The following is a 16,624-nucleotide window of genomic DNA, read 5'->3' as shown; positions in this document are numbered from 1 at the left end:
TGCAATCTTGAATTTTTACTTTCGATTTCTATTTACAGGTTGTGCGAGGATAGAAAATGATTTGATAATACGCTTACTTTATTGAAATATCATCCATCTGAGTAAATACGTTTTTATCAACAAATATAATGGATACATATGCCATGTTGAAGATAATACAATGTAGTTTTACTCTGCTTTCATGAAATATCCAATTAGACCCTACTTTAATAAATTTGCTTCTCATAATTCTCATAAGCGATCAAGATTATGGATTAATAGATGCCTTCTTTAATATTTTCTCCATTGCCTCGTGTGTTCAAGGTAGCAAAAGGCAAACAAACCATAACAGTGTGTTATCCTTTCAAATGTCATGATTATACACCGATTTAGAAAATCCGGATTAAGATGGATTTCTTCCGTTCATGACGAAAGAACAAAATTAACCTATTTTGTTTTACATAGTGCACAAATTTACACGGTAATTTTTGACTACTTGAAACATTTCACAATCCTATGATTGAGCAAAAGCTTGTTAACAAAATTACACAATGATAATGCATGGTAAAAAAATAATGTTTACAATTAAAAGAGAACATTTAATTATAATTATATAACTATTAATGGAATCGTTTAACAATATTAAATCTGAGATGCATGGCCCTGGTATACGTGTTATAAGTGTCTGTTATAGGATGTAATATTGAAGCCCTAACAAAAATTGCGCTTCAAAATTACCATACTCATTGTTCCCTATAGACTGTAGTGTTATAAAAAAACCGTTAGGAAAACAAATTCTGAAATTTCTAATTCTAATCATAGATATCTTGATAATAAGACAGGCGATTGGCTTGTAAAAGTCATGGGATTCATGTATGACCTAAAGGTTTATAATTATGATTGCAGCTTGAGCAAAGTCTAGGATTTTTTTTAAATCTGAGGCAAAATTACCCAATCCCTTTAAGAACGTTCATGCTAAATCAAAATTAAGGCAAAAGATGTACCATTGTAGAACAGTGTGATGTATGAACACCTATACAACCATAGCCATGATAGAGACAAATTTGAGGTCCTAACTAACGTAATTTTTCTTAAATGGTATTGATGGTATTTTGTTTGTATTACGGTCAGTTAGAAAGAAGAAATTACTTATTTGCTAGATTATAAAAGTGATCAGTTTACATTCTTTATCCCGAACAAATATACAGAAAGCGGTTTCAATAGCCATGTGCATTACCTTTTGAATGGAGCGAACATTACAATGACATGTTACATTATTCTAACAAGATTTCTGTATTAAAGCAACGATAGCCTATTGAAAATACCCTTTGGTTGATTAAATGTCACCAACAAGCAATCAATGACTTCGACAAAAAGCAAACTTGATTAGAATTCAAATCTCATTTATCTTAATTCTCTTTTTAAATTCGAAACCTAGTTTAGTTTGAGTTTTCATCACAACCAACATATCATATCGCCGTAACACTACACTTAAGAAAACATTTGTACTTTCCGACACTCCAAACGATGGTATTATCTAGAGCCCTTAATAGACTCCTAAACTTGTCAAACCAGCAGATAACCACAAGTTAATTTGAATTTTAACAATTTAACATAATCGTGTTTTTTTCTTGGTCTAATAAACATCGACATACAATGCATCAACACTGTCTACCTCATCCTTAGGCAAGGTTGGTGTCTGTCCTGCTTCTGGAGTGGCCTTCAAGGTATTCCTGGTTGGTCCTTCATCTGGCTACTAGAGCGGAATCTCCTCTGCATCATCTCCTGATCCTGACATCTTGACATCGTCATACTGGTCCCCTTTCTGAAGGGTACCCATGATCTGCTCGTGTTGAGTGATGATAGCACTGTTGCCATAGAGACGATCTGAATTGGAAGATCCATCATTAGCATTTGTGGTTGATTTTGACTCACGATTGGTCCCCCTCAATTCCTGAATGGAGGTAGCATACCCTGGACCCTTCCGAGATCCATCTTCAACCGATTCGTAACAAATATCAAGATACTCCTTTTTATCTGCATGATCTGCACTTCGTGGATCCAAGCTGGGTTCCCTCAACCCCTGAATTAAAGTGGTATACCCTGGACCCTTCCCAGATGATGCAGATCCATCTTCAACTGATTCGTAACGAACTTCAGGATGCTCCTCTTTAATCGATGCGTTGCCAATGTCTTTATTTTTTCGTCGATCTCTCGTTTTCTTACACCGCAGAACGATAATGATTAACAATCAATATGAGACTGAAAACAGGACCAAGAATGGCGATAATCAGGGTTATATTGCCACCACTCGTGTTTTGGTCCGAGCTGGAATTCTTGTTCGTTGGTGAGTGATGTTTTGTTGTAGAAATTGATGAAGGTGTACCGACGGACATTTTTCTCGACGCTGTATACGATAATGTTGATTTTCTATTTTGCGTCGTTTGTTTCAAAGAAGTCGTTGGTAGCGTAGTCGTAGGAAAGGAGGATGGCGTGGGCTGAGTTGATAGCATGCATGTGATCCTCGACTCGGTCTCAATTTGCAGATAGAACTCTGAATTAAGCCTGTTTAATGCAGTCACAGTAATCGAAAAAGAAAAGGCGCTCCCTTGAATTAAAGCCGTCCCATTCATGTTCCCGTTCAAAGTGATATATCGAGAAAGCGCCTGGCTTGTCCAATAATTATCTAGATTACAAATCACTTTCGATCCTCTTATCTGGATTCGAATGATTTGATATAATGCAATTAGAACATCCAATGACACGCAAGTCATACGACTGAACAACTTGCTCATAATAGCTCAGACATTGGAAGGTAGCCGAATCATTAATTCTGATGTTAGAAATGTATATAGGCCTACTGTTAGAATCAGGATAACCATTGCGGTTAATACCTTGTGTAAAACGAGGATCATTGATGAAGACACCGTTCCAGTTGGCAATTAATGTTCCATTTCTATACCACTGCATGTAGTTTCTATTAACACCAACAGGTACGTAGCAGCTTAGTGTGATATCATCTCCAATGTTACCTAGTTTTACTGTTGTATCACCTTCCACTCTGCATGCAAGATCCACACAGAAAAGTACAACAAACGCAGATAAAAAAACACAAAACACCTGCGATCTAATGAACGCCATCTTGGAACCAAGTATATAAACGAACAATGATGAAAAATCAAAATCTAGGAAGACAATATTGGATGGGCTTTCATCGCTACGGAACAATGTCAGGTACGTTTTTCTCTCGCGGAGTCAAACTAGTAACTGCATGATTCGTTAAAGACGGTGAAGTACCACAATGATTGTATGACCATTGTCTGCATTCGATGATATAGTTCCTGAAGTCCATGGTGTATAACGGAAATAAAGTTTAGAAGTAGGTTGTGATTGAAAAGTGCGTGCGCAGGATTGGGCCGATTTTAAAAAGGGATTTGTTTCCTTCTTCTGATAATTTTGTCATTAAACCTTATCACGATACATCATCAATACATCTATTCCCCATCATGTCCTTATAGTGGCGTAGTAATAAATTAATTTCATGTGTTAGGTTCATTTTATATTGTAAAATTAACAAATTTGTCACATTGCTTGATCTGTACCTCCAGATATCAATGATCAGTGATAGCAGTGATCTTTTGTCAAGATTATAACGATGTTAATGTCGAATCTTTTTCCAGCGATGATCTCGATACGAATCTCAGCATGATCCTAAGTGACTCGTATTGGTGATGAGACTTGTTTTTTTATCAGTCTTAAAAAAATATTAATTTATTTATTTATCATGAAAATCCCGTTTCGTCATGCCTGCAGTCCCGCGGCAGATCCAAGTTTCAAAAGATTTCAAAGTTGGAAAAAAAGATATCCAAAATTCTGGAAGCTAAAACTTCATAGTACATGTATCTTGTTTGATATGACAACCGGTATAATGTATTCTGCCCTCTTGAGTCTAGATGTGTTAATACTTCAATCTACTTGACAAGGAAACGACACTTGTATTGAAGTGAATCCATCGACTGTCCAATCACATATACGATCACTAACTCTTGGAGGCCTACGAAACCAAATTGTATACATAGAAAGTTGTTTGTCAGCATTGTAATATGTATTTTGGAAGATGATTGGTTATAATTATATTTTGACCAACATTGACACCTTTTCTCAGAAAGTAGGCACGGCATTGATATTTTCAGTATCGTACAGAATATGTAGTGTTTTTTCTGTAAGTATTTCCGTGTTAGGTACTTTACTAAATTTGATTCTCATGTCTCTATCGATTAGGACTGTGGATTCATCGATGCCTTTGACAACAATTCCCCATTGCATCGTGTTTCCAAGGTCGCACAAGGCATAAAACCATAACATTGCGATATCGTTTCAAATGTCCTGATTAAGACAGATTTTTTCTGTTCCTCCTGACGAAAACAAACCTTTTTTTTTTGTAATATAGTGCACACATTTACACAATCATTTTTACCACTTGAAACATTTTATAATCCAAAGACTGAGTAAAAACTTGTTTGAAGAATTACATAATGCCAATGCAGGTTCAAAGATTAATTTCAACAAATGAAAAGAATCAGTAATTGGTGATATGTATTTTAAGAGATCCTACACAATTTTTTAAACAACAAATCTCGCGTTTCTGATAAAGAAATTAGTATGTTTATCTTGTGAAAGACGACTTAACGCGTCCTCAATAGCTCTGCGTACAAAATACGTATATCATACTGTTTCGAACGCACAGCATTGTCATTGGATACGATTATTGAATACGTTCTAGCGAACTCAAAAGTAAGCAAAGGGTGTAGCATAATATAGAACATCGTGATATATGAACACCTATACAACTAAAGCCATGATAGAGAAGACAGCTTGATATTTAACGACCTAGCATAATTGTACTTAGATTGTATCGATGTTATTTTTATGTTTATATTGCGGTCGATGAGAATGAAGAAATTACTTATTTTCTAGATAGTAAAAGTGAACAGCGTATTGTCTCCTTTTCCCCCAACAAATCTATAAAAAAAACAGTCTCAATAGTCATGTGCATAACTTTTTGATTGGAGCGAACATTACAATGATATGTTACATTAATAGGCTACTGAAGTTACCCTTTCGCCGATTTCTTGAAAGTCTCTACCATCGTGTTACACGTGAATAGATTTAAGTTCACCGACAAGCATCAATGACTAGGGCTTTAAAAGTAAATAGAGGCAATCCACTTCCTTTAACCTAGTAGAAATATAGAAATCAAACCGGTTCATCAGATTACACCATTTAGACTTCGGCTCATGATAAGAATTTACAAAAGAGGAACTTCATTTGGATTCATATCTGTTTTATTCTTAATGATCTTTTTAACTTCGAAACATAGTTTACTTTGATTTTTTTTCATATAAACGAACATATCATATTGCCGTAAACACTTAAACAGTTGTACTTTTTGTCCACTCTAAACGATGGTTTTATCTAGAGTTATTAAAATATTACTAAACCTGTCACACCAGCAGATAAATTGTAGGAGTTCGTATAAGCATGATTTTATATCTCCTCGTTATTAAGGTGTTAGTGAGAACATTCACTTTTCAAAAAGATGCTTTAAACTATAATAGCAGCCGACATTGTGACAAGATGTAAACACCTTTTCGGAAACCCTGTGTATTTTGTTGTTGTTGCATTTTTCCTTCTTTTGGCTGTTATTTTTCAGTTTTGAAGGCTTTGATAGATATCTTTTTATTAATTTTTTTTTTTTAAATAAAAAAAAATACAGCAATACAGCGACCTTAAAGAAAAAACCTTAATAAGAGCTACTGTGCACGTTTCTTTTTCCATCTGATATTTAGTTTGCATATTTGTATTTAGTTTCCAAAGCCTTAGAACAGTGCACTTCTCAGGGTGAAAACGAAGCTGCCATTTTGCAGCCCTTTCTTCCATTGTCGATATAGATCACTTGCACTGTTTGAATATCATATTTTCGATTGGCTTATCTTTTCACATTTGAGCGTAATACATTTTGAAAAAAACATTTTAATCCAAGGAAACGAAGAGATTGTATCGAACCGTTCATGAACCGAAATGCACCAGGCAAAAGCCTTAGAATTCTTTCATAGTTAAGCAAACATGACTGTGAAGAGCTACACGGGGATGGGGTGAGGGGGGTACTCACATATTAAGTGAGGGGGGGGGGGGGTGCCGCTGTAATGGGTTACGTTTGCACAAACATTTCTAAACATGGGTCGATTTTTCAAAATTTTCGGGTGTTTGAATGGCAAACACCCGAAAAAAATTGCCTTTACTTCAAGAAAAATCCCCCCAAATGGCCCTTAAAAATGGGTAGGAGTTTCGAGGTGTCAACGGCACACCCCCGTCCAAACCAAATTCGAGTACCCCCCCCCCCCACCCGAAGGGCTATCTGGAGCTGCTGTCTACATGAGCATCAGGTAACTTGCTGTAACGTCAAGTCTATGTCCTCGAGAAGAGGTGTTTCATCAACCAAAAGATTATTTCGATTTTAAAAATCAATTAGACTTGCAATCTGAAAAATATTAATTTAGAGGTGTTGCTGTGATTGCTTTTTTCTTGTTATCCATTGTCAGACCGAAAGCGTATTATCATCATTGTGTATTAAAAGTGTATAATTTGGATTGTTGTATTGTATTCTCTTTTTTTAGGGGCCCAGTACCTTAGAATTGGGAAAAGTAATTGTTCTGCTTTCATGCCTAATATATCATATGGATTTTGAGCTTACTGGGCCATACACAACATCAATGTTGCTCATATAAATCTTGTTTTTTTTAATGAAAAGGATATTTAATGTATATCAAATGTAGTATTATGAAAATGGAAACAACAGAATGATTTTTGATGAGGCCATTGTGACTTAAAGTGATATACAAGACTTGTAATGAATCATTTTCATTTTTTGTTCAGGCACTGATGTAGGTATTACCATAGGTGATCCATTTGAAGAAATTTGGTTTAGGGTGATGGGTAAAAATATTACCAAAAACATGATTTCTTGAAAGGTATAATATTCAATAAACAATAAATCATGATATAATCCATTTCATTGCAATGTTTTGTGGGATTAATGTTAATTTTAAACTATGGCTATGTACAACATTTTAAAGTAAAAATAGCAAAATGCGTAAATGTTATGCTTCTGGTAAGTGGACATTTTCATTTGACTATTACGTTGAAGTTATGAACTTTACGTTGTAGCTCTTTTAAAAGCGTCTTTTAAACTTGTTATTTTCTGTCACGTAAAAATGGTCAAGGCTGTAAGATGATGGTCAAGGCTTTAAAATGATGGTCAAGGCTGTAATATGATGGTCAAGGCTGTAAGATGATGGTCAAGGCTGTAAGATGACAGCCTCTCTGCCTGGCACACTCTCCCTCTATCTTCACCAGTTTCATCTCACAGTTTTCTCCCTTTACTCCTTATCTCTCTTTTCTCTTCCTACCTAACGCCACCCCTTTAATAAAAGTGACTCGGTAACATTGTTGAAGGTTGATGAAAAAAATTGCTTAATTTTTGTATAAAATGTTACTTACTATATTCCTTTTACTATACTAACCCTCTGACATGCAAAAAATCCTGAACAAATTCTCAAACCACAAAGATATCTATGATTTTCTTTGAAGGCGTCGATGTGAGGCACCCTCTAACAGTGATTAACAATAAATTCTCCCAACCATTTTTGAATTTTCCCAACCGTTCTTCCATGAGAAAAATCCATAAAACAGGCTTTAAAAATCTGTCAACACTTAACTGTCTGGAATGGAATGTAGAGCCATTTTATTGCTTTGTGACGATTTACCTAAAATTTAATTAAATTGTCCTTGTCTTGATGCTGAACAGGCTTTGACAAGTAGCAGAATAGAAGTAGAATAATATAGTTGGGAGAATTAAGGAATCGATCAGATCAGTTTTTCCCAGTTTGTACCATGAATAATGATCCGTTTTCACTCAAATTTTCAGATTATCTTTAATTGTACATCTAGCATTGAAGTCACTACCTTAGCACCACTATCTCTCATCTGAACAATGTTACAAAATCCCTTTAAGACCCCAACCAACAAACCCTTTTTTTTTTTTTTTTAACAATTTTGTTTTACTTCTCCAGATGTGTAATACAAACCATGACATACAATTGAATAAAATAAACGTGTTCAATATTGATGCTTTTACATAAACATAATTAAACACAAACTTATTTGCAGTATAATATAACTTAGCAACAAAGTAAACGTATAAGTACCTAAACATAATATGTCAATTGTAAATGTTATTTACTTACATATTACAAATATTACAAAACACACGCTTATGTACGCACAAACACACACACACATGCACACACATACATGCACAGGCACACGCAGGCTGGGCACACGCACACAAAATACCATTCCATTCCCGACAAGGCCCACCCAAACCACCCAAACTGTTACTTTATGTCGGGATTTCTTGTTATCGTACGAAAAGTTGAGTGGCCGCTGTCCTGTTGGTGCGTATTGGCGGATGTTGTGCCTCATGATGATGATGATGATGAAGATTAAGATGATGACAATGATGATGATAATGACATGATGGTGGTAGTGAATGTGTACAAAAGAGGAAGATTTTTAGGGTTATGCCACTTAAACATTCAGCGATCTTGATAAAAATCAATGCTCAATCAGAAAAAGGGTAATAATGAAATAATTGTCACCGTGTGTGTTGTGTGTTTTTTTTTTTTTTTTGTCTGTCTGGCCAATTGGATAATTGAAAAAAAATGGCTGTCTTTGTTCAAAATATTATTTTATTCCTCACCTAGGAACTTGGCGCAAGTGAGATCTGGCAGTTTTGTAAAGATTGTCTGATGTTCAGTCATGCATACAGAGATTCAAATGAAAATGGTACCTAAATGTACTGGGAGGATAACTCTATCAAGACATATCATTAAACACTTTTAAAAAGTGGGATTTTTTTTTTCTGACTCACTCTGTAGGTGTCCTCTGGTATCCGCATCTCCTGTAGTTAATACTGCGTTGTACATTTCGAGATGCCGCCGTGAGGGACCCGCACGGGCGATATTCATTTTAAATGGCCCCGGACGGCAGACGCCTTTTGTTGTGCATATCACCCGGGGTTCTTGAGGGGCCCGTGAGGGCGCCGTAGGGTACACGTAAGGAACCCTTGAGCACCGCAAGGCGCCCGAAAAGATTTTTCATGAGAATTGACCCCAAAAATCGTGAGGGGCCCGTCCGGGCACCGTCCGGAGCCCGCACAGGACCCGTAAGGTGCCCTACGGGCCCTTTACGTGCTTTGAACGGCCTAACGGTCAGGTTAAAACGCCGGGAGAATTGGGAGCAGCCAACTCAGCACCACGGAGCCCGTACGGCTTACAAAACTGCCTCGGCGCCCGTAGGAACTTTACGGCAACCGGCCGGACACCGGCCGAAAATTCCCAAAATGTTTGTTTTTACTCGCCGTACGGGCCCCGGAGTGTATATGTGAAAGCCCCATAAAACGTGCACGATCAAACAATGTCTTGAAACATAATTTGCATATGCATTAGATAAACTACACGTGACCATAGCACCCTATATCTAACGGGAATAACGCCATCTACGCCGGAGATATGAGGAAAACGAATTAAGACAAGTGATTTTTCTGATTCCAAACATAGCTACTTACGAAATAAAACCAATTTTGTGACAATTATACAGTGCATACACACACACAAACATCCCAGTATATTAATTTACTTTCAAACACTATTAGAACAGTTGTCGAGAAAGATAAGCCGAAATGTCCATATTCAATCAGTATTTTTAATCTTGTTTTTACTACATGTATCTCAAATACATTGCCAAATCACATAATAGGGGGGAGGGGGGGGGGGGACATAATGCATAGTATGAAGCAGAATCATTGTAAGAAGAATAAATTGTATTCATGATGAGGTACATCTTCTTACTCTTGAGGGAAATTTCCAGGCGTTTTTTTTCTTTTCAAAACAATGATCAATCCTTTTCAGGGGACATCTTCAATATTCGTGCAAACTGACATGAAAAGAAGCTTAAAGCTCCACTGTACTATACTTGTAGCTACTTGCTCCCTCTATATACCGTGCAATGCCTACTCAGTGACCATTGGTCCCCCATGATTCTCTTTTTCTTATGTTAACTGGGAGCTGATTTGATGAGATAACCACCTGTCCAGTGACCTTGCAGTGTGGTATAATCCCTCATGTAAACTAGTACAGATGAGCTTTAAAGAACTATATGAAAAATCACAATTTGCTGCACCTAGGAGAACTCAACATTATCTTTAAAGCTGTCTGGCCTATGTGCAATAACAATGACCTCTGACATTAACCCTCAGACAAGAACAATTGTGTATTCTGAAGATGCTCCTGATATTAAATTAAACTTTGTTCGAAATAACTTGATGAGTTACACAGACGAATCAATATCTTCGTTTTAATGTATTTTGAAAGGAACTGTCTAGAAGACGTTGAAAATAAATGATTTCCTAGAACATAAAATTACTTGTACGCTTTGTGGTCTTGGTATAAGCCATATTCACTTATTCTTACTGAGAAATTACTACACTCATTAAGCATAAAGCAATGCACACGCACGTGGGCATATTCTAAAGACCGTTAAAAAAGCAAAAACAAAATACTTTGGTGATAGGTCCTTTTCATGCTCTGCTCCACGTTTGTGGAATTCTTTTCCAGCCTCCATTCGTTGCATCTCTGATATTACTTTGTTTAGATCAAAATTAAAAACCTACCTAATGGAAAATGCATATTCAACCTAGTTCTTAAATTGTTACCTTACCTTGTTATCTTATGTTCGATAATTTCATTTTAAATTTGTTGTCTTTATTCTGTTTAGTTTTCCTCGCATCAATATTGTAAAGCGCTTTGATATAAATCTCTTATGAAAAGCGCTATATAAATAAAAGTTATTATTATTATTATTATTATTTAAATACATATTAAATGAATAAATGCATTAGTTAATCCGTTGCCTACGGGAACCGGGTGGTTCCTGTATTAAGCCTATTAGACTTTGACAATCCAGTAGACAACAAGTTAAGGTTATCCTCATCCCATTTCAGACCTATACAGTGCGTCTAAAAAAAAACTTTACACTTTTGAAATGGCTGCTGAATAAAAAACATATAATGTATGGAAAGCTCATAAACTCAACTTTCGTATGACACCAAAAAGCCCGAAAATAATTCATGCTTGGGCGAGCGAGCACTGTTCACTTTAGTAAAGGGTATGAAAATTAGGTTGCGCAGGAAGTAGCCTTCCAATTTGTGAGAGGTAAATCCTTTGGAGCTTACAAAATTGAGGGTGATATGATACATTCACGATTTGCTGAGTGAATTTCATGGTTTATTAAACCAAACTTTTATGCATGAGTAAACAGGAATTGTATGTTTTATTGCAGCATTGTAACTTTCCCTGGTAGACTCAGTGTTGTGTTCATGGGAGTCAGGATGGGGTGATGGTGCATGTTGTAATTTCCATGTTACAAACTGTTATTTTTTACATCTGTGACTTTGAATAAAAACCTTCACCTAGTTACCATTTACCTGAAGTATAAGTAGCCGACATCTTGGACATTCCTTTTTTCAACAAACCGTATTTGAATATTCATTTTACAGAATTCCTACCTGGGTATTAAGTAAATCAATGAGATGTTCAACTAATCTTACAATAATTGAAATTTGGGTTGAAGGTTTTGATTCAAAGTCACAGATGTAAAAAATAACAGTTCGTAACATGGAAATTACAACATGTACCATCACCCCATCCTGACTCTCATGAACACACCACTGAGCCTACCACCCTCAATTTTGTAAGCTCCAAAGGATTTACCTCTCACAAATTGGAAGGCTAATTTCTCGCAACCTAATTTTCACACCCTTTGCAAAAGTGAGCAGTGCTCACCCAAGCTTGAATTATTTTCGGACTTTTTAATGTCATATGAAGTTTGAGTTTATGAGCTTTCCCTTCATGTAAAACTTTCCCCCCAGAATCATATATTTCTTATTCGGCAGCTATTTCAAAAGTGTATAGTTTTTTGGGAGACGCACTGTATGCTCCCGATTCTATGAATGAAACCTTGTCAAATCTCTTGGCGAAGATGCTAATTAATCTGTTGATATTATAAATGTCTACGAAATGCATCGGTGATACAACATTGTTCTGGGCTTTATTTCGTCAGAAGTATAGCTAGACTAATAAGGGTTTTTTAATTGGATTTCGGATAGGTTTAGTCTTAGAGATTGGGGATTAGTACAGTTTGTGATCGAAGCTTGAATAAAATTCAGAATGCGATTAGTTAAGAATATTGACAGTGGAGCAGGTGTAGATAGAGCACGTACTATACAGCCGATAGTTCACATCAGGCGCGTACACAGGGGGGGTGTTTGGGGGGGTTAAACCCCCCCCTTTGGTAATTTGTTGTGTGTAAAGTTGAGTGGCCGCTGTCCTGTTGGTGCGTATTGGCGGATGTTGTGCCTCATGATGATGATGATGATGAAGATTAAGATGATGACAATGATGATGATAATGACATGATGGTGGTAGTGAATGTGTACAAAAGAGGAAGATTTTTAGGGTTATGCCACTTAAACATTCAGCGATCTTGATAAAAATCAATGCTCAATCAGAAAAAGGGTAATAATGAAATAATTGTCACCGTGTGTGTTGTGTGTTTTTTTTTTTTTTTTGTCTGTCTGGCCAATTGGATAATTGAAAAAAAATGGCTGTCTTTGTTCAAAATATTATTTTATTCCTCACCTAGGAACTTGGCGCAAGTGAGATCTGGCAGTTTTGTAAAGATTGTCTGATGTTCAGTCATGCATACAGAGATTCAAATGAAAATGGTACCTAAATGTACTGGGAGGATAACTCTATCAAGACATATCATTAAACACTTTTAAAAAGTGGGATTTTTTTTTTCTGACTCACTCTGTAGGTGTCCTCTGGTATCCGCATCTCCTGTAGTTAATACTGCGTTGTACATTTCGAGATGCCGCCGTGAGGGACCCGCACGGGCGATATTCATTTTAAATGGCCCCGGACGGCAGACGCCTTTTGTTGTGCATATCACCCGGGGTTCTTGAGGGGCCCGTGAGGGCGCCGTAGGGTACACGTAAGGAACCCTTGAGCACCGCAAGGCGCCCGAAAAGATTTTTCATGAGAATTGACCCCAAAAATCGTGAGGGGCCCGTCCGGGCACCGTCCGGAGCCCGCACAGGACCCGTAAGGTGCCCTACGGGCCCTTTACGTGCTTTGAACGGCCTAACGGTCAGGTTAAAACGCCGGGAGAATTGGGAGCAGCCAACTCAGCACCACGGAGCCCGTACGGCTTACAAAACTGCCTCGGCGCCCGTAGGAACTTTACGGCAACCGGCCGGACACCGGCCGAAAATTCCCAAAATGTTTGTTTTTACTCGCCGTACGGGCCCCGGAGTGTATATGTGAAAGCCCCATAAAACGTGCACGATCAAACAATGTCTTGAAACATAATTTGCATATGCATTAGATAAACTACACGTGACCATAGCACCCTATATCTAACGGGAATAACGCCATCTACGCCGGAGATATGAGGAAAACGAATTAAGACAAGTGATTTTTCTGATTCCAAACATAGCTACTTACGAAATAAAACCAATTTTGTGACAATTATACAGTGCATACACACACACAAACATCCCAGTATATTAATTTACTTTCAAACACTATTAGAACAGTTGTCGAGAAAGATAAGCCGAAATGTCCATATTCAATCAGTATTTTTAATCTTGTTTTTACTACATGTATCTCAAATACATTGCCAAATCACATAATAGGGGGGAGGGGGGGGGGGGGACATAATGCATAGTATGAAGCAGAATCATTGTAAGAAGAATAAATTGTATTCATGATGAGGTACATCTTCTTACTCTTGAGGGAAATTTCCAGGCGTTTTTTTCTTTTCAAACAATGATCAATCCTTTTCAGGGGACATCTTCAATATTCGTGCAAACTGACATGAAAAGAAGCTTAAAGCTCCACTGTACTATACTTGTAGCTACTTGCTCCCTCTATATACCGTGCAATGCCTACTCAGTGACCATTGGTCCCCCATGATTCTCTTTTTCTTATGTTAACTGGGAGCTGATTTGATGAGATAACCACCTGTCCAGTGACCTTGCAGTGTGGTATAATCCCTCATGTAAACTAGTACAGATGAGCTTTAAAGAACTATATGAAAAATCACAATTTGCTGCACCTAGGAGAACTCAACATTATCTTTAAAGCTGTCTGGCCTATGTGCAATAACAATGACCTCTGACATTAACCCTCAGACAAGAACAATTGTGTATTCTGAAGATGCTCCTGATATTAAATTAAACTTTGTTCGAAATAACTTGATGAGTTACACAGACGAATCAATATCTTCGTTTTAATGTATTTTGAAAGGAACTGTCTAGAAGACGTTGAAAATAAATGATTTCCTAGAACATAAAATTACTTGTACGCTTTGTGGTCTTGGTATAAGCCATATTCACTTATTCTTACTGAGAAATTACTACACTCATTAAGCATAAAGCAATGCACACGCACGTGGGCATATTCTAAAGACCGTTAAAAAAGCAAAAACAAAATACTTTGGTGATAGGTCCTTTTCATGCTCTGCTCCACGTTTGTGGAATTCTTTTCCAGCCTCCATTCGTTGCATCTCTGATATTACTTTGTTTAGATCAAAATTAAAAACCTACCTAATGGAAAATGCATATTCAACCTAGTTCTTAAATTGTTACCTTACCTTGTTATCTTATGTTCGATAATTTCATTTTAAATTTGTTGTCTTTATTCTGTTTAGTTTTCCTCGCATCAATATTGTAAAGCGCTTTGATATAAATCTCTTATGAAAGCGCTATATAAATAAAAGTTATTATTATTATTATTATTATTTAAATACATATTAAATGAATAAATGCATTAGTTAATCCGTTGCCTACGGGAACCGGGTGGTTCCTGTATTAAGCCTATTAGACTTTGACAATCCAGTAGACAACAAGTTAAGGTTATCCTCATCCCATTTCAGACCTATACAGTGCGTCTAAAAAAAAAACTTTACACTTTTGAAATGGCTGCTGAATAAAAAACATATAATGTATGGAAAGCTCATAAACTCAACTTTCGTATGACACCAAAAAGCCCGAAAATAATTCATGCTTGGGCGAGCGAGCACTGTTCACTTTAGTAAAGGGTATGAAAATTAGGTTGCGCAGGAAGTAGCCTTCCAATTTGTGAGAGGTAAATCCTTTGGAGCTTACAAAATTGAGGGTGATATGATACATTCACGATTTGCTGAGTGAATTTCATGGTTTATTAAACCAAACTTTTATGCATGAGTAAACAGGAATTGTATGTTTTATTGCAGCATTGTAACTTTCCCTGGTAGACTCAGTGTTGTGTTCATGGGAGTCAGGATGGGGTGATGGTGCATGTTGTAATTTCCATGTTACAAACTGTTATTTTTTACATCTGTGACTTTGAATAAAAACCTTCACCTAGTTACCATTTACCTGAAGTATAAGTAGCCGACATCTTGGACATTCCTTTTTTCAACAAACCGTATTTGAATATTCATTTTACAGAATTCCTACCTGGGTATTAAGTAAATCAATGAGATGTTCAACTAATCTTACAATAATTGAAATTTGGGTTGAAGGTTTTGATTCAAAGTCACAGATGTAAAAAATAACAGTTCGTAACATGGAAATTACAACATGTACCATCACCCCATCCTGACTCTCATGAACACACCACTGAGCCTACCACCCTCAATTTTGTAAGCTCCAAAGGATTTACCTCTCACAAATTGGAAGGCTAATTTCTCGCAACCTAATTTTCACACCCTTTGCAAAAGTGAGCAGTGCTCACCCAAGCTTGAATTATTTTCGGACTTTTTAATGTCATATGAAGTTTGAGTTTATGAGCTTTCCCTTCATGTAAAACTTTCCCCCCAGAATCATATATTTCTTATTCGGCAGCTATTTCAAAAGTGTATAGTTTTTTGGGAGACGCACTGTATGCTCCCGATTCTATGAATGAAACCTTGTCAAATCTCTTGGCGAAGATGCTAATTAATCTGTTGATATTATAAATGTCTACGAAATGCATCGGTGATACAACATTGTTCTGGGCTTTATTTCGTCAGAAGTATAGCTAGACTAATAAGGGTTTTTAATTGGATTTCGGATAGGTTTAGTCTTAGAGATTGGGGATTAGTACAGTTTGTGATCGAAGCTTGAATAAAATTCAGAATGCGATTAGTTAAGAATATTGACAGTGGAGCAGGTGTAGATAGAGCACGTACTATACAGCCGATAGTTCACATCAGGCGCGTACACAGGGGGGGTGTTTGGGGGGGTTAAACCCCCCCCTTTGGTAATTTGTTGTGTGTAAACCCCCCCTAAATTTCTCTAAAACCCCCCCCCCCCCCTTTTGGATTTTTTTTTTTTTTTTTTTTTTTTTTATTAACAAAAAAAAAAAAAAAAAAAAAAAAAAGGTCCCATGGTTAACCTAAAAAAGCTGACCTTACCCCCCCAACGGAGCAAAATGTCAAA

The sequence above is a fragment of the Strongylocentrotus purpuratus genome, unplaced genomic scaffold (genome assembly GCF_000002235.5).
Source record: "Strongylocentrotus purpuratus isolate Spur 01 unplaced genomic scaffold, Spur_5.0 spur5_scaffold_14, whole genome shotgun sequence".
Lineage (NCBI taxonomy): Eukaryota > Metazoa > Echinodermata > Echinoidea > Camarodonta > Strongylocentrotidae > Strongylocentrotus > Strongylocentrotus purpuratus.
Note: the sequence above shows the minus strand (reverse complement) of the source record.